The sequence below is a fragment of the Stenella coeruleoalba genome (assembly GCF_951394435.1).
Source record: "Stenella coeruleoalba genome assembly, chromosome: 10".
Taxonomy (NCBI): domain Eukaryota; kingdom Metazoa; phylum Chordata; class Mammalia; order Artiodactyla; family Delphinidae; genus Stenella; species Stenella coeruleoalba.
The window spans coordinates 98,908,207-98,926,832 of NC_137156.1; the positions used below are offsets into that span (position 1 = coordinate 98,908,207).

Sequence of the window (18,626 nt, forward strand, 5' to 3'; positions counted from 1 at the left end):
AGTAGAAGCTCAATAAATACTCACATAGTTACAGTACTTAGAATTTTCAAGGCATGAACTTGCCCATGGTAATGCAGCTCCTGGGGTGTAAATTAGTCTCCCCACCCTGAGGCCCATATTCTTTTCGCAGCACTAATTCCCTCTTTGTGCCTTTCTTCCAGGCCTCTGGTTTCCCTCCAGCACAGTCACCACACTTGCCCCATCTCCTCCTGGGGGTCCTCAGTGCCCTACACATGGGAACCAGCCTGGGTTGGTTTTCAGATGCCCGCAGGTGACAGTGACATTCAGATCCGTCCTGAGAGTGACTGTGATGCTTGCCAGCAGGCAGGGTTTTCACTTCCAGGAGCCTGGCAGTGCTCAGGGGAGAAAAAGTCAGAATTCTCAGAACTCCGAGCCCTTCTCGCACCCTGTCTATCCGAAGAGCCAACGGGCAGGTCCTCAAGAACCTGCCACATGAGTAAGACATGATCCCATGGTTTTCATGTGTGCATTTCTCTCTTCAACAGATATTTAGTGAGCAGTTCCTGTGTGCCAAGCACTGGGCTGTACCCATTTCTGACCTCGCAGAGCTTAAGAGTCCAGAGAGAGAGAGGATGAAACCACGAGTTAAACAATCCAGTGTGCGCATTTCTATGAAGGGGAAACGTGCAGAGTGAGTCCAACCAGGGAACGGGGCCAGGCCGTGAGGGCAGGAGTCATCCCACTGGCATCCAAGTCAAAACCTGCAGAGTAAAGGTAAGTCCACTAGAGAAGAGGATAAGGGAACAGTGTTCCTGGCAGAGGGAACAGCATATGTAAAGGCCCAGAGGTTGGGACCCTTGAGGAGCACTGAAAGTAGTCTCATATATCTGGATGTTGGCAATGAGTGTGGAAGGAACCCAATAGCCCTGGGCTCTCTGCCCTGGGAGCAGATACAAAGTGTCAGTGAATATTGAGCCCCTATTGTGTGCAGGGCTCCAAGGAACAGCAGTCTGTGCCCCCATTGAAGGTAGAGTGGTGAGTACCTTTAAAGGGAAGCAGGAACGAGATCTGTGTAGGAATTGGAGGCATGAAGAAATCATATGCAGTTGGGCAAAAGCCAGACAAGATTCTTGGAGGTGGTGGCATTTGAGATTGCCTTCAACTCTCAGTTAGAATCTTATTGACTCGGGGGTAGAGCAGATTGCAAATGGCACCTGCATAATAAGAGTATTTGAGCATTTACCACGTACCAGAACATGAGCTGGCTTTCTCCCAGCAATGCTGTCAGGTAGAAGCTATAACTGTTATTATTATTCCCATCCTATAGATGAGGAAACTGAGGCCCAGGAAGGTGCGGTCACTTGGCTAAGGTCTGTCTGGCTCCAAAGTCTGCACATTACCCACAAACTGTACACTGTGGAGAAGAGTTTATCGGGCCATCTCCTTGGGACAGGCCCTGTCTGTACTGAGAACAGCCTGCTTCCCATCTTGTGGGGGGTTGCCTCTTTGGAAGTGGCAGTCTGTCAGGGTGTTGCAGTATTGAGCCCAGCATGGTATGATATGCACAAATATTTGAACATTCAGCAACAGGGCCGCTGCCAAGGATCTGCCCCAGCGTGACTCATGGACAGGATAACAAAATGATATTATGTCCTATTATCCCCCGCGAGGTTTATTGTGGTTTTTCAAGTGGTTACACACATTAATGTGGTGGCTCTTTTGCTAATGGGGGAATTTCTGGTGTGAAGGGGGTGTGGTTAAGGTAATAGCATCCCTTCTGAAAACAAAACACGAAGCCCTGTTTCCCTACAGGGGATATTTTCTTAGGTCGAAGGGAGGCTTGTCAGTGTTACTAGAATTTTGGACAAGCTGGATGATGGAATTGTGTAGTCTTGGAAACAGAGTCTGCCACGAGCAGCTGAAGGGTTCAGGACAGGAGGCCTGGGCAAGGTGTGGGGAGCAGACTCAGGCATGGCCTTCCTCCTGAGCCCCTCACCCAGCAGCCTGAGGACTTGGGATGTCAGAAGGGAAGTGAAATCTCTTTAATTTGAAAGTGAGGAAACTGGGCCTCAGAGAGGGAAAGGGACTTGCCCAAGGACACACAGAGGGCTGATGACAGATCTGGACATCCCGCCCCCCCCGCCCCCCCCAAATCAGGTCTCTTCCCACAGCATCACCTGTGGCCTGATGAGAGGTTGCCTGGGGGTGCAGGGGCGAGATTAATGAACTTAATGGCCCAGGGTGCCACCTGTGGAGATGGCCAGGCTTCATTTGGGATCCCAGCTCTGCTCCATTTCTACCGTGAGACTTTGGGCCAGTGACTCTCTGTTTCCCCATGGGTCAGTGATTAGCACACAGCAGTGCTCCAAAATACAGCTAGCGGTCATCACCTTCCTGGCTCTGCTACCAGGTAGCCAGGTGCTCGCAGGCAAGTCACTGTGTCTCTCCAGGCCTCAATTTACCCATTTCTAAAATAAAGATATTCGACTAGGTAATATCTCAGGGCCATCTCCAGTCTGATGCCCTGTAAGTCTATGACTCATTGAACTGCCCCAAGTCAAGGGAAGGGAGGGGACTACAACAATAATATTAACAATAATAGTTTCAACCATTTATTGAGTGCCCACTGTTAGGTGCCAGTCCCCCTCATGTCATGCCTACAACATTACAGCAGCCCCCTACTGGTCTCCTGGCTTCCAATCTTCTCCCCTTCAATCCACCTTGCATACCTGGCCAGTTTCAACAATCTTAAATCCTACCTTACTGTTTCTGCTCCAGCACATTCAATGGCTCCCCAGTGCCCCACAAGGTCAGATCCAGTTCTTCCATGTGGTGATTAAACCTTCCATGGTGAGGCCTTGCCCTCTTTAATGGAATCTCCTACCAGCTGTGTTGTCTCTTTGTCGAGTCCTCCCCCGTGTCTCGTCTCAGAGGTGCTCAATGAACATTTGTTGAGTGAACGAACACATGGGTGAAATGTTTCTCTAAATTAGGCTACGCAAACTTCAGTCACTTGCAAACCAGCCGCAAGAGTTTTGCAAAAATCTGTGCATTGTGTCTATTTTTATTTACTTAAGTATTTTCCTCTTTTAGATTAAATAAATGTATCTGAAAAGGAAACTGTACATCACACTGTAACTAGAAGATCAGTATCACTTGCCAGAAATAGGTCTCCACTAAAATAGACACAAGGACAGTTGAGCAATGTGTTCAATTCTAACTAGATATTGGTGTCTACCAGGGCTACAGTCCTAGGGCTTATCTCTCTTAGTTAAAATGGGATGGCTCAGTACTGTGAGAGGTGTTAAAGACAAATTACCCCAACCTGAGACTTGCCCATGGACAGAAATCACAAGGATGTTACAGGGAGATGAATATGGAAGAGCTTTTGTGCACCAAGTTATTCCACCTCACTGAAAATTATCCTAGCTACCACCAATGGTTGCCAGCCCACATTCTGAGAACTCTGCTAACAGAAACTATCCCTCTAGCCCACGAGGGATGCATGTAAGTTCTCTGGAAGACTTTAACCAGGCTTTTAGGAAGGACATGGAGACGGTGCATCAGACATCTCAACTTTATAGTATAGGGTCCCTTATCTGAAGCTCCCCTCTGCACAGTAGACAGTCCTTGGAACACCAGTGAGATAAGAGTTTGTTGTTTGAAACCATCCGCCTGGTGGAATAATGAGTTTCCCATGACTGGAGATGTGCAGGCAGATGCTAGACAGTCATGGGCAGGCAGGGAGGGAGGGGAGTGGGGAGCAGGGGATGTTATGGAGATAATTCAAGCATTAGATGGTCCAGTCTATGAAACTGACCTGACAGCCAGACTTTGCTGTAGGCAAAACACATTTTTAAAAAAACTTATTTATTTTTGGGTGCGTTGGGTCCTCGTTGCTGCACGCAGGCTTTCTCTGGTTGCGGTGAGCGGGGTCTACTCTTTGTTACGGTGCGCGGGCTTCCGATTGCGGTGGCCTCTCTTGTTGCAGAGCACGGGCTCTAGGCGAACGGGCTTCAGTAGTTGTGGCTTGTGGGCTCTAGAGCGCAGGCTCAGTAGTTGCGGCGCATGGGCTTAGTTGCTCCGCAGCATGTGGGATCTTCCCAGACCAGGGCTTGAACCCGTGTCCCCTGCGTTGGCAGGTGGATTCTTAACCACTGCACCACCAGGGAAGCCCCTGCAAAACACATTTAGAGCAATGAAAATAGAGGGGAATTAACTTCTGAATAGGAATACAGAAAAAAGAGAGATGATTGTGAGATTATCGAGGAGACTTGAAGGAAGAAAGGGGAGTGGAAATGGTTACTATAATTCGTTTATATCAGTAATGCTTCCCATTTCTCAATCCAGAACTGGATTCATCAGCACTCTTTTGGTTTTAATCAACATAAACTGAACTCAAACTTGCGTAAGTGACAAAAAAGGAACTTAATGTGATTTCAATAATGAAACTGCCTTCAGGCATGGCTGAGTCCAGGGACTCAAACAATACTCATCAGGACTCTGTCCATTGTCCATCTCTCAGTTCTGCCTTCCTCTGTGTTGGCTTCATTTTCAGATATGATCTGTTCAAGGAGTGACAAAGCTGGCTGCCAGCAGTTGCAGGCTTAGGAACCGTGGTGGAGATCAAACTTGTGTTTGACAGTAGTTTTAGCAAAAGTCCCAGGAACAGTTCTCATCAACCCAGTATATGTCACACGTTCTTTCCATTGAGATCAGGGTGATGTGCTCTGGCTGTGCCTGGGTCACATGTCCACCCCTGAAAGGAGGGAACTCCACCTAACCATACGAATATGAGTGGAGAAGGGGAAGTTCCCCAAATCAAAATTGAGGTGCTGTCGCCTGAACAAGCTGAAATGAATGTCAGGCAAGAAAAAATAGCTTCCATATTTGCTACTCTCATACCCTTGCTCAAATCTGTGTCCCGCATCTCCATCCAGATAGCATCTATTCATCCTTTGGCCATCAGCTCAAATGACACTTCCTTGAGGAAACCTTTCCCAACCATCCCAAGCTGGACCGGATCGCCTGGAATGTGTGCTCCCAGCAGAGCTTGTCACTCTGGGCCTGTGTGGTTATTTGACAGAAGCCTGTCTCCCATACCGGACCAGGACCACCTTGGGGTCTGTGGCCTGTCTTGTTCACCATGGTGTCTCCAGGTGGTGACCAGTAGACGGGAGGAATGGATGGGTCAAGGAAGATATCAAGATTCCATGCTTGTGGGTGAGAGTGTGGGAAAGAGCCAGGAGCAGTCAGGGTCACCTTGGGGAGCACTGGGGGTTGTGGGGTCCAGGATGGATGATGGGTGGGCAATGTGGGGTGGGGGATGGCAAGTCTATCAGCAAATGCCAGCCCTGGGGCCAGAGAGAGGAGGCAAAGAGTAGGTCAGGGGTAGAGAGAAGGGATCCTTTCTGTGAGTCCTTGGGGAACCCAGATGGAAGGGCAGTCATGGCCCCATTACCAGGAGTCTTGGCAGGTCAGGACTTGGCAAGGGGTAGGGAGGGAGTCCTCTGGTACTGGGTGAGCACTGGCTGGGAGAGAGGCTTCTCTGGGACAATCCCTCAAATCTCAAGAACTGGAAGGAGGAGGGTACCTGGGGGACAGGGCTGGGGGGGCAGGGGAGGGGGAGGGGGTGTTCTGCTGCCATCCCTGGGTGTTGTTGCAGGCTGTGTTTCTCTTTTTAATCATCTGTTTATCCATCTGTCCATCCACACGCATAGCCACTTGTGTCTCCACCACCACCCCCTGGCAGCAGAGAGGGAGTCCTCACCAACCCGCCCCTCCCCGCCTTATGCACACATCCTGCCTGGGATCAAAAGCCTTGTTGCTTCAGCTCAGAAACTGTTCCCTGTGTAACAGGCAGGGGAGCAGGGAGGGGGCAGGAGCCCACACCCCACCCCCACTGAGGGGCCTTGTGACCTACAGAGAGAGAAGAGGGTGAAACAGGGAAAGAGAAACGAAAAAGACCATCAGAAGCAGATCAGCAAGGCTGGAGAGAGAAAAGCCAAGAGGGAAATCCATGTTGAAAAGGACTGGGACACAGAGACCCAGACAGACGGGCCAAGGCAGGGAAGAGGCCACCAGACGAAAGGCGAAGGAAGGAGAGAGTGAGGGGGAGAGGGGAGCGGGCGAGGCGGATGGGGCGGGGAAGAGAGGAGAGAGAAGAAAAGGAGAGAAAAGGGGGTAGGGAGGGGAGATGGAGAGCGAAGAACTGGAAGCGGGAAACGGGAGAGACAAGGAGAGAAGACAGGAGTGGAAGGAAGGGAGTGGGGTGAAGGGACGCCGAAGAAGCCGCGGAAACGGGTCGCGCGGCTGGCGGGGGGTCGCAGCAGCCCCCAGCCCGGGCTGGGCGGGCTCCGGCGCCCCGGCCCCGCCCCCGCCCGCGCGCCCTCCGCCCCGCCCCCCGCGCGCCCCGCCCCCCGCACTCCCCGCCCCTCTCTTCCCGGTGTCTCTCCGCCCGCCCCCGAGAGACTGAGCGAGCAGCGAGATTGCGGGCGAGAAACGCGGAGCTGAGGCACCGAGGAGCTGGGGAGCGCAGCGCGGCCCGAGGCGGGAGCGGCCCCGCGTCCGGAGCGCACCGGAGGGGCCGAGCTGCCCGCGCAGCGCCCGCCGCGGGCAGCGCAGCCCCGGCCGCAGGTAGGAAGGGGCTGCCGGCTTCGGGACGCGGGGCGCAGAGTCCGGGACGGCTGGACAGCGCGGACGGTCGCCCAGAGCCACCGCTGCGGGCCGGGCGGGATGGGGTCGACCACGCCGAGTTTCCAGCCCCGGCGCCTCGCCCGGCCTCGGGCCACAGGAAAGAGCCTGAGGTGCCGCTCCGACAGTCGAGGCGCACCCCGGCCATCCCCATGGGACGCGTAGGGGACCGGGGGAACTAGAGGGACCGAGGGTCGCTAGAATCTCCTGCCTTTTCCTGGTCGCGGGCCCCTTGGACCCCCAGCTGGTGTTGAATTCTGCTGGAGCCGTCGAAGCGCCGCGTTCATCCCCAGGGGATGGCAGGGGACCCGGGAAAGAATGATAACGTTTGGCTAGTCGTGCGCCACTTCTCCGTCTGGGGTCAGCTGCGCCGAGGTCGAGCTGTGCCCCTCTTCTGTTCTCTCCGGGCTCTGGGGACCAGGCGACTTGAGAATGGGACACCTCCTTTCTGTCCTAGGGCCGCTTAAGCTGTCAAGAAATGTTGGCTAGAAAGCACACCACAGCTTGGGCTTGAGCTGAGCGCGCTGAAGCTCGCGACGCGGTCTCCCCACTCCTTTCCCCGAGGAATGTGGAGTGAGGGGGGGTCTCTCAGAGGGGTTGAGGACGGTGTCTCCTTGCTACCGCAGGGACCATTCTCAGCTTCTTGCCTTACATCCTGGCATTTACTTTCCGAGGATTGGAAAAAGGGACGACCCTGCTCCCCGAGGTTGCCTGGGGGGAAATAATCAGCGGGTCTTCATGCGTGGTCCCTTTGTACCCACACGTCCCCACGACTGGCACCCACAGATGCCGTGTTCTAGCGTAGCTTGCTTTTTGGACAAGGAACTCAGACCTGGCAGCCCGGCACTGAGGCTCTGGGCTAATCTACTCCCCAAATAGATGTGAACCCCAAGGAGAAGATTGGGTTTTTAAAAGCCCAGTGATGATGTTTAGTGTCTTCCCGTTGTGGGGCTTCAGCTCTCTCTCCCTCTCCCAGTAAGCTCAGCCTCATCTTCATGAAGAACTGGGGGCTCTGAATAAAATGGCTCCTGAGCTTTGGTGACACCCCCAAATCAGAGACTGTGTCAGGCTAAGTGAGTGGACTTTGGGGTAAACCTTTATCTGTGACAGGCAAGGTGGGTGTTTGGCAAGAGAGGGGGTGTTGGGTGCTGGGGTATTGCTTAGATTCTCTCTTTGGGAACTTTGGGGGAAATGCATTCATAAGGGAGTGTGAAAAGGCACCCCAACTCCCAAATTCCAGAACAAAGGAGGTCAGTGGGAACAACAGGCATCTGTACTCTCTCTCCTTGGAATGCTCTCTCTGGGAAGGGTTGACCCAGCCCCTGCTCTGGTCCTGGTCAGAGCAGCCTCAGACCCTCCCTCCCCCTCCTCCCCACACACAGAGGATGATACAAGTCCCTGGAGAAGTGAGAGGGACCCCCCCCCCCAGGAATGGGGCAAAATGGCTGAGCCTCCCTTGAGCCTCAGAAAGATATTGTCAGGCAGGCGGCAAACAAAGGAAGCGCTCTCTCTCTAGCCAAGCGCTGGCTCAGTGGCCAGTCCTCAGAGGACAAACAGTGAGTCCCAGGCAGTGGGACGCAGCCCGGCTTGTCTGCCAGAGCATCTAGAGAGTGGGGCGATCCCTCAGAATTACAGTAGAGAGGCGGCCGCTGTGGGAGAGAAGAGGGAACCATCTCTGCTGATGTCCTACCCTTTAGTCCATGCTGGAGGCTCAGTGAGAACTGGGTCCCCTAGGAACTCAGGATGGGGCTGGGAGGGGCGTCTAGAGGCCAAGGAGGAGGCAACTCAGAGGGCAAAGGAAAGAGCAAGTCCCTCAAAGCTGACAGAAGCACAATAGACCTGTCTCTCCCTGGATTTCATACGCATGGCAACCAGGAGCTCCAAGTGCTATGAATGTGTCTGTGCGTGGCCCAGCACCCAGCAGGCACTCAGTCAATGTCTTACAATAAAGCCTACATAGATGGAAGGTGAGGACAGCCTAGCATGGACCTCCCTGCGTCGTTGAGCTGGAAGGCTACAAAATACGGCCTCCGAGACCTCGGCCAGGAACGAGCCCTAGAAGGATTGGCTTGGAGCTGGGCTGCTGCCATCTTCTGCAGGTGACCTTGGGCAAGTTCTCATCCCCATGGGAAGGTAGGAATGAAGTATTGAAAGCTGCCAATGTATCCAGCTTATAATTCCTACAGTAACCTTGCGCAGCAGGTACTATTCTAATCCTCCCCTTCAGAGGTGAGGAAACTGCAATACAGAGAGTGAAAGTGACTTGCCCAAGGTCACACAGCCAGGAGGAGGCAGGGTTGAGATTTGAACCCCACTCTTCTGACTTCCAGGCCAACGCTTTGCCCCTTTGATGGGTCTCTGGGCCTTGTTTTTCACCTCCATAAAGTGAGGTGGTGGGGCGATGGTCAGGGTTTGATGACTGACACTGAGACCCCTCTGGACTGCCGTCTGAGCAGTGGCTGCTCCCTTGCCTTCCCACATATGCTAAGAGCAACCTTAAATAAAGCACAGTGTCAGGCAGCTTCTTGCCTTCGCATAAAGACGCTGTTCCTACGCTTGTCTGTGAGCTCAGTAGCTGAGATAGAGACATCCCAAGCCGCTTGGAATTTGGAGATGTCATTTTGTCCCTCTTGTGGGGTGTGGATCACAGGCTGAGCATCGTCCCCAGCTGATTAAGCCTTGCTGTCGCCTCCAGCCCCCTGCATCCTAAAGTCCATCCCCTTTGTCCTTGGGAGCAGGTGGAGTGCCTGAGTCCCTCCCTGTCACCTGGCCTGAGGCGTGCCTAGCGCTTCCTTGCCTTTGATCACCTAAGCCGTCTCCCTCAGCCACATCTCAACGCCAAACCCAGTTAGAGACTCTTAATCCCCCTGCTCCCCAGATGGAAACAGAGATGTGTCAACCTTTGCCCATGTCAGAACCGCCCCTTCCACTCAACTGGGCCAAGTTGCCTGGACGGTGGGCAGAGCACACCTGCCACGATAAAAACAACCTTGAATCGACAGCAATTGCAAAGAGCTGCAGCCACAGCCCACCGCCACCCACCCCCCCACCGCCCTCAGTGGGGAGACCATCAGCTGTTCATCCACTGCTCTGTGGCATTCCTCGGCACCAGCTCCCCAAATGGCCCCAGCACCGAGGGGCCTTTCTGCCACCTTTACCCCATTCTCTGCAGGTCGCTGGAAGGTGGTGGGAAACAGGGTGGTACTTGAGAGGGGGAAAGGCTGGGAGGCCCGATGTGGACCCCAAAATAGGGCTTCCCAGAAAACGTGCCTCTGTGAGCTTTACGAATGTCCAGCATGTTCACGCCCAGCTCACCTGAGGGCCTCCGGAGCAGGGGGAGGGGGTGAGAGTCAGCGGCAAGCCGGCTAATAGCGGAGATAGGGTTGCCTGGCATAGACCGTAGCTGCGAACGCAAGCTGTGATGTTTCAGCACAGACTTGGATCCAGTCATAAACAGGAAAGAAAAACCCACTAAATGTTGTTCCAATGATAATATCATCAATAACAGTTATAACTAAGAGTTATTGCAAGTTGGTGATCTGCCAGGGAGTGTGCTGTGTGCCTTCCTGCTAGTATTGCATTTAATTTTCACAAAACCCCGTGAGCTACATAGTGGAGTTGTCCCTGTGCTGATGAGGAAACTGAGAAAGAGAGAGGTTTAGGCACCTGCTGCAAGATCGCTGGCCTAGGAAATGGCCCTGGAGCCCAGAGGCGGCCACATGGTGCTGACACCCCTGCCACGGAAAAGGCCCTGGCCTTGCTCACTTGGCAAGGCCCACGATGCCCTGTTTAAGGAGCTGTGCAATAGAAAGCACTTCCCAGTTCGTTCCATCAGTTGAGCTTTGCCACAGCTCAGGAGGCCAGTAGCGTGATAGCTGCTATTTGCTAGCTGGGGAGGTTGAGGCAGAGAGATGAATTTGTACCCAGTGTCCCTCAGTTGCTAATGCCTCTGTTGGATTTGCACTCAGGTGCCCCCCTGTACAGCGCATTCATGACCTATGCTGTAGATTCATTTAAAGCTGCTGTTGACGTTGTGCACCCAGCCACCTTGCCCTGACTCTCAGTGCCCCCCAGTTTGTCACCACCCTCTTGCTGCTCTGGAAGCCATCGAGAGCAGCCGAGGAAGCCGTCAGCTCTGTGTACCGTGATCTGACATGACACGAAAGTGGCATCCGATTTGATGAGAGCTGCCTGCAGCGAATGGCCTTCTATTTTTACATTTCTCACAAATTGGAAATTACAAGGAGGCCAGGCCTTGTGGAGCGATTGGCTGGAGCCCTGTGCAAGCAGGGGGTGTGCAGCTAGGTGGAACGGGCCACATTTAGGGTGCCAGGGACCGTCTTGGCTACAGAAGGGGCTCCCAGCTTCCGGGGCTGGATGAGATCCTGGCATGCAGGTCAGCCTGGAGGATGCAGGAGTTAGTGGCTGCTTCGGACAGTGACCTGCAGCTCTGCCCACCTGTCAGCTGCCCAGTGTCTGCAAGATTGGTGTCGCATGCCAACTCTGGAGATAACTGAGTTCTTACCAGAGGGACATTCAAGGTCAAAGATGCCCGGAAAGACATTGACAGCGGGTTGCTTTCATGGCCTTATTGTTTGGTAAGGAGGTTCTGTGCAGGGAGAAGGCAGCAGCCACAAGAAGGTGAGAAATGACATTTGGTATCAGTGTTGCAGTTTTCTGGAACTTAGTGCTGAAAGCAATTCTCCCAGTCATCAGAACAACACGGTTTACAAAAAAAAAAAAAAAAAAGCTCTTGTGGCTGTTCTTTCTTTTGCTCCTGTATGAAGTATGCCAGGGGAAGAAAATATGGTTCTTGATATCCCGGAGAACGGTCCTCTGTCAGACAAAAAGAGACATCTTCTGTAAGTGACTTTTCTCAAAAAGCCCAAATCAGAATGACCTTGACTCAGATGAGGCCTCTTTGCACACACGTAAAATACACACACACTTAACGCTTAAGCAGAATTTCACAAAATGCTTTCCATTGAAGTTTGCATGAGCCCTGGGAGCTCCAGGTGAAAGCAATATTATTATTATTATTACTACTATTATTATCTCCACCTTTTGGTTGGGGAAACAGGAGCTCTGCAAGCCCTGAACACCCTCACCCATGACCTCTGGTTTCCCAGTTGAGGGGAATCACCTTTCCTAAGCCCGAATCCGAATTCACCAGGTAGCCCCTTGGAAGGAACCCAGAGGAGCCTCGATTTGTAGGAGGCAGAACACAGCACCGGGGTCAAGCCTGCCAGATAGTGTGGAAAGGCACAGCGTGAGGTTTGAAGGACAGGGTCCCTGATCTTGTTCTAGCCTCCCCTGAGCCCTGGCCAGCAGCTGACATGTCCTCCGTCGCATCCAGTTTGGGGTCTGAAGTGTGCTCATCTGGCCAGGACTCCGCAGCGGGGGCAGCACCCGGGGAAAGGAAGTATGGTTGCTTTCGGATGCTCGGGCACACGCACACGTGTGTGTACCTAGATGGATTTAGATGAAAATGAACACCAGGGGTCCTGTGAGATCATCTAGAAAGATCAAGGGCCTTGGTAACCAGGAGAGGTGTGGGCAAGTGTTTGTATGTGAGCCTCGGGTGGTTTGGGACCCGCTTTGTGCCTTGGAATCTTGCCCCACCCAAGAGGGAAGGGAAGGGATGGGGGAATGGGATGCAAACCACTCACCCTGGCCCGTACCCCCTTCCTGTCTGCCCATGGACTGCTGCCCATGCTGAAGACTGTGGAATATCACGAGGTCTAGGGGCTTCCTTCTGGGGGTGGCAGGGACACTTGAGGGTCTGACATGTCCCCTGGCTGCGTGGCCAGCCCAGCCCTGACCACTGGTGCAGGAGCACCTCCCAGGCATCAGTCGTGGGCCGCCCGAGGCTGGTGAGAGTAGTGCTGGGGGATCAGTGTTGCTGTCCCCATAGGCCGGAGGAGGACCCTGAGGCTGAGGGAGGTGGAATCACTCTCCCCGGGGTACACAGCAGAGTTCAGACCCAGGACTTGCTGATGCCAGCCCCTTGCGCTTCCCAGGCCACCCGCTGCCACTGGAGAGCACCTGAGTGAGAGCGTAGTAGGGGGAGGTGGGGCTTTCACTCAGTGAGGCGGAGGATAAACAACACAAAAGTGACCACAGCCAGAGGCCGCCGCTTCCCACGCGCTGTGCGCTGTCCAACCTGCGTCCAGCCCTCGCCGCCGCCCGAGCCTCTCAGCGCTCACGTTGGCCGTTTCCAGAGCTTGAGGTCAAGGACCCACCTATGATTTTTTTTTTTTTTTTAAAGTGGGCTTGGGGATGGAGAAGAAGCAGTCTTACTGAAGGACTTTATTTATTTATTTATTTTTTACTGAAGGAATTTAAATGCACTCATTGTGCTGCACGTACGCTCCTAACAGGTCGTCTCAGTGCTGTGACACGAAGTCATCAGATGCGTACAAGCCCCAGTGCTGAGCGCTGACTTTGATGCAGGCGCTGAGCCCAGCACTTTACAAGCCGTGTCCCAGGATCCTCAGTAGGACACTGAGCCCAGGGCACTCTTGTGGTTGCCCGGGTCGCCCCCCTGACTGACAGGTGCTGGGAGACCCGAGGCCTGGGCTTGCAGACCCCAGGAAGTGGCGGGAGAGCTGCCTCCTATGCGGGCTGCCCGTTAGCCTGGGGGACAGTGGGCCGGGTCCTTCCCTAATCTGGGCGTCGCTTTCTCAGACTGTAAAGCCAAGGGGTTTGGACCGGACACGTCGATCGGCTGCTCCCTGTGCCCGGCGCCAGCTCTCCAAGCGGTAAAGGGGGGCTGCGTGCCCCACTTCCTCCTCCATTTCCCCATAATAGCGTCCCTGAGACTAATGACTGGGAAACTAAGAGCCCTTTCTCCAAATGGCAGTGAATGCCGCTAATGACAGAGCAGATGCAGCACTGTTAATTATGCCGCGGGTATTAAACCAAAACGCCAGCCCGGGAGGAGTTAAATAGTGCCACTGGGCTGGCCACGGGTGTGCCTAAAAGCAGCGCCATCAGCCTGCGCCAAGGCAGAACCGCCCCCTCCCCAACCCGGGAGCCAGCCAGGAGTCACAAAGCCTCGTTCGCACTGGCCCCTCCCCAGCATGGGGTCCGCGGCGGCTCCTTGGAGCTGAGACATCGGGATCTGCTCTGGGAGATTTTCTTAGAGGCCTCTGGGGGGTCAGAGGCAGATGTGGGCCAACAACTGGACCATATAAAACTTTGAGCACCTACTGTGTGCTGGGCCCTACTGTGGGTCATGGAGGTAAACCAGGAGCAGGAATGCCATGTCTTCTGGTGTCTCTGGTGCCAGAATAGTTGGGGACGCGTAGCAGGTGCTTAGCTCTTGCTTGTGATTGTCTATGTGGCTCCTTAAGTGGGAGCCAGAGGCCACACAAGTGGGGACCAGAGCAAAACCAGCCGTGGGCTGAATGGAGCAGAGGGACAGGCAGGGGACTGTCGCACTTCCCTAGGCACCACCCTTCCTGCCTTTCCGGGAGTCGGACCTTTTACTTGCTGGTGCCCATGGACCCCTTTGCCCTCCCTGAGCCTCAGTTTGCACACCTGCAAGTTGGGTACAGCGAGGGCTGTGATGGCAACTCCTCAGGAGAGAACGTGGTCACCAAAGGCAGCTTCTGGTTCTTCTTGTGGATGTAAAATGTCACTCAAACCTTCAATCCTCTTCAGTAACTCTGGTTCCCTGCCTCCTGCTTCCTGGACCTTGAAATCTGTTTCTCAGGTTTTTCTAGGCCAGAGAAAGTCACAGAAGCCACCCATTTCAGACACCTCTGTTACAGATGGGTAAACTGAGGCCTAGAGAAGAGGGGGGTCTAAGGCCTGCAGGTGCTGGGACCCAGAGCTCCTAACCCCTAACCCCGTGCTCTTTCCCCTGCCCCAAGCCAGCCCAGCTCTGCTGCTGAGAAATCATTAAATAGAGTTGTTGGAAGGACTCTGGTTGCCATGGCAATGGAGCCTGTGTCCTCAGGAGATAATGGCGTTGCACAAGGCAGAGTGATGTGTGTTGAATGCTGATTCAGGAGCTGCTAGAGCGAGCGAGTGAGTGGAGGGGACTGTGTCTAGGGCTTGAGCTTCCCCAAGAAAGAGGCTGGTAGTGAGGGCAGCTGCGGGGAAACTTGCTTTGTCTGGAAGCATCCTTGCTACAACCTCGCAGAAAGGGATAATTTCCTTCACTTCATAGAGGTGCACAGTGAGGTGCAGAGGGGGGAAGTGACTTCACCCAGGTCACATACCTGGGCAAGAGATAGAGCTGGCGTTCAAACCTCCAGTGGCTTCAGGGAGTCTAGGCTACAGAGGGCCCGTAAGGGGGCACAGCGAGAGGGAGGGCAGTTGGGGACACAGTGTACTCGGAGCACGTGGACCTCTCGAAAGACTGTTGAGAAGAGTCTCAAACATGAAGATTCTGGTGGGCCAGGAGCAACAATTCCAGCCCAAGAGGAATGGGAAACAGTAAGTCCAAAGTCGAAGCCCGCCCTCCCGTATCCTAGCTGTGTGACCCAGGGCAAGTCACTTCACCTCTCTGAGCCTCAGTGTCCGCATCTGTAAAATGGGTAATAAAAGACCTACTTCTTACGATTGTTATGAGACCAAATAAGGTAAGGTAGGAAGAGCATCAAGCCCCACTGCTGAGCACAAACAGTCACTGTTATTAACCAAAGAGAAGAGGCTTGGAGAAGGGTCTGCTCCCAACCGTGTATCAGCTTGTAAGGTGTGGTGTTGGAAGAGTGAAATTGGCTAAAGCAAGTGCAAGAGCAATAAATAACAGGGATCTTCATTCCAGGCTAGTGAATATCAGCAGAACAAATGAACAGTCCCCATCACCAAAAATATAAATAAATATTTTGTCTTTGTAAGGCATGATTGGTGTACCTCACTTTAAAGGTACTGTCCCTAGAAGCCTATTTGCAAACCACATCGGGGGAAACTGTGTTTGCTCTATGCCGGCTATCCACAGGACCCTGCGCTGCAGCCCCGTGGAAAATAAATACTCTCACCCACACTCTTCATTTCTCTATCCCGAACTGCTGGTGCAATATATTCACTTCCCTAGTTGGGGGTTGGGGATCATGGGGTTAACACCCCAAGAAACCCCAAAGTATATCATTTGCATGCTGGCAAAGATGGGATGCAAGCTGGCAGACAACCCCACTCCATTTTGGAAGCAGAAAGAGGGTGCTGGACTCAGGCGTTTTGGGCTATTTCAAAAGCAGTGGTGAGAGCTGGGATCCTGCTTACTTAGAGGCAAGCAACCATTTTGTTTGTTACCACAAACCTGTCTGAGCAGATCCACCCCCAGAGTAGAAACCTGTTCCTGGGTTCCTGGAGAGGGAGCGTCGTTTGTTCGCTGCTGCTCCTGAGGCTGGATGGCAGGGTGCATGGAAAGCAGTGAGCCCAAGCCCCCCAGGTTCTGACCCCTCCATCGTCGGCAGGCGGGAGAGAGTCAGGGAGATTCATTCTGTGGACAAATGAAGACGGTTGACATTTAACGCGATTTGAGCAAACGTGCTAATTACAGGGATAGGTACCCATGAACACTTCAGGGACCGTGTTTAATGAGCAGTTTGAGAATTTGATATGATTGGCGGCTGCCAGTGGCTCAACCATTCCCTTTTATCGGTTGCATGTGCGTTAAGATAAGTGTGGGGCTTCCCTGGTGGCGCAGTGGTTGAGAGTCCGCCTGCCGATGCAGGGGACACGGGTTCGTGCCCCGGTCCGGGAAGATCCCACATGCCGCGGGGCGGCTGGGCCCATGAGCCATGGCCGCTGAGCCTGCGCGTCCGGAGCCTGTGCTCCGCAACGGGAGAGGCCACAACAGTGAGAGGCCTGCATAACGCCAAAAAAAAAAAAGATAAGTGTGGCATTCTGCCCAGGACTTTTTTCCCATAGGTATCTTAAAAAATAATAATACTAGCCCTAATCAGGTGATTTATTATAATCTCTGCCAGGTAACAAGCAAGTACTATGCACCAGGCTCTGTATGAACCACTTTACACAGTCTCCCATGTAATTCTCACAGTGGCCATGAAAATAGATATCATCACCTCTGTCTTAGAGAGGTTTTGTAGTCACGCAGCATCCGAACTGAGACTCAAAACCAGGTTTTCTTGACCTCAGGGCCAGTGCCGTGAACCACTGCCCTATTCCGTCTTGTCTCATGACAAATAAACCCCTGAGTACCCTTGACTTCTCAAGTGGAAGTTACTCATGCATTTCTTCATTGTTCGTGGGACTTAAGGACGTTTACTTAATAAAAATCTCACTTTCCCAAATGGAGAGGTGCTTCTCGCTACATGGGCTTTTTCGCTTGACAAAGAAGGGGGGATTCATGCTATAAAGATTCCTTTGGAAAGCTTGGTGAGTGAATCAAGAACAGATGTGTTGGCTAAAGTGAGCATTCGCTTGAGTCTTTTAAAAACAAAATTAGCTTTCTCTTGTGGGAAATGTTTGAGACCCAGGAATCTGACCCTTACTCGACTCTGAAAATACACTCCCTCCTCATTCTTGCAAAATATTCTGAAGCAATGTCTCTCAACATTTTTTTAAATCTAACTGAGCTGTATTATAAGAACAATAGGATTTGTTGTTTCCCAAATATAAACTCATATTGCTGACCTCGCTTTTTTAACCAGCCCCCAAATTTTGCATATTTCCTACGGAAGGGGCAACAGTAACCCCTTCTTCTACCACTTTGAGAAAAGAGCTCTCTGGAGTGACTAGACTGCTCCTATATAGTAGGATTGCGAACTCAAAGGCCATGGAGGGCCATGCGGGTCAAAGAAATGAGTAAAGAGGTCAGGAACAAGGTGACGGTCATGGTGGGACTTGTAGCAAACTGGAAAACACATACCGACTCCCCGTCCCCAAAGCACGCAACCAAACGCGTGTGGGACCCATTCGGCCCGCAGGCCATCGGTGTGACATCCCTGGTGGTCCTTATTGTGGCTTGGTGTGATCTCAGTCCAGACAGTTTGTCTTTGGGGCTTTGGTGTGTGCATCTCCAGAAGGGGGCTGATAAAGGCTGCGGAGCCGTCGAGAGGAGAAAATGGAGTCCCAGGTGTGGACGCTTGGTAAGGAACCGTGGAGCTGCCCAGGGCCACCGTCACCAAAGTACCGTTCCGTGACACGGACTCAGCTCTCCATTCCAGCTGCGCGTCTGCCCATGACTTGTTACGGATCACCATTTAGTTCAGCCAGTCCCTGCGGTATTATGTTTTTCTTTTTCCCAAATCTGAGTTCTTAAAGGGCCTTAATCCTAATGCCCTTCAGAGTCCTTGAAGAACATCTTGAACAGGAGAGAATGGTTATTTAACCCCCTGGTTTTCTTACAAGTGTGTCTTAAAAGGCAAAGAGCAATGTGAAAGAATGCTGGGTGGGCATCCTGTCCCTCTTATTTCCTGATCTGAATTAATCCTTTCTGGCTGGTGGAGCAGGGTCTTTTCAGAGGCGTCCCCTGGAGCAGAATTCTCCAGAATTCCCCACACCAGGCAGAGGAAGGGAGGAAGAGAGACTCCCTCGCAGACTGCGGGGGCATGGAAGCCGGCAGCCTTGGCTCTTCCACTGCGGGTCCCCTTGTACCCCTGTGTGGTTCTCAGGGGTGCTGGAGCCTGCCCTGGCACAGCCAGTTAGGAAGGCTGGAGGGAGCTGGGGGGGGGGGGAGGGGAGGCCCAGCGGCCTGCTTCCAATCACAGCTCTTCAACCACTTGCGACCTTGGGCTCTGCCGAGGGGTTTCTGAAACATAGGCTCCCTCTGTCCTTGGGGTCTTGGGCTGGTTCTGTGCGATCGCAGAGCAGAGCCTGGTGCAGCACAGAGGAAATCAACAGCACACCTGCGTCTCCTTCCTTCTCTCCTTCGTCCCTCCGTCCCTTCCTTCCGTCTTTTCTTCCTTTTTCTCTTTCCTTCCCTCTACCTCCTGCCCCTTCTCCCCGTTACTCTGCTGCTCCCCTCCAGTCTCCCTCTCTCCTGTCTCTCATTTTTG

General features: G+C 53.2%; 1 protein-coding gene across 3 annotated transcripts in view; it reads left to right on the plus strand.

Moving 5' to 3' along the window:
* The first annotated feature begins 6,451 nt into the window (after positions 1–6,451).
* SLC6A1 (solute carrier family 6 member 1) overlaps positions 6,452–18,626 on the plus strand; it is a 40,358-nt gene continuing 28,183 nt past the window's right edge. For all 3 annotated transcript variants that reach the window (XM_079934883.1, XM_079934885.1, XM_079934884.1), the window contains exon 1: positions 6,452–6,597. The gene's annotated coding sequence lies outside the window, so the exon portion shown is untranslated. The remainder of the gene's footprint in view (positions 6,598–18,626) is intronic.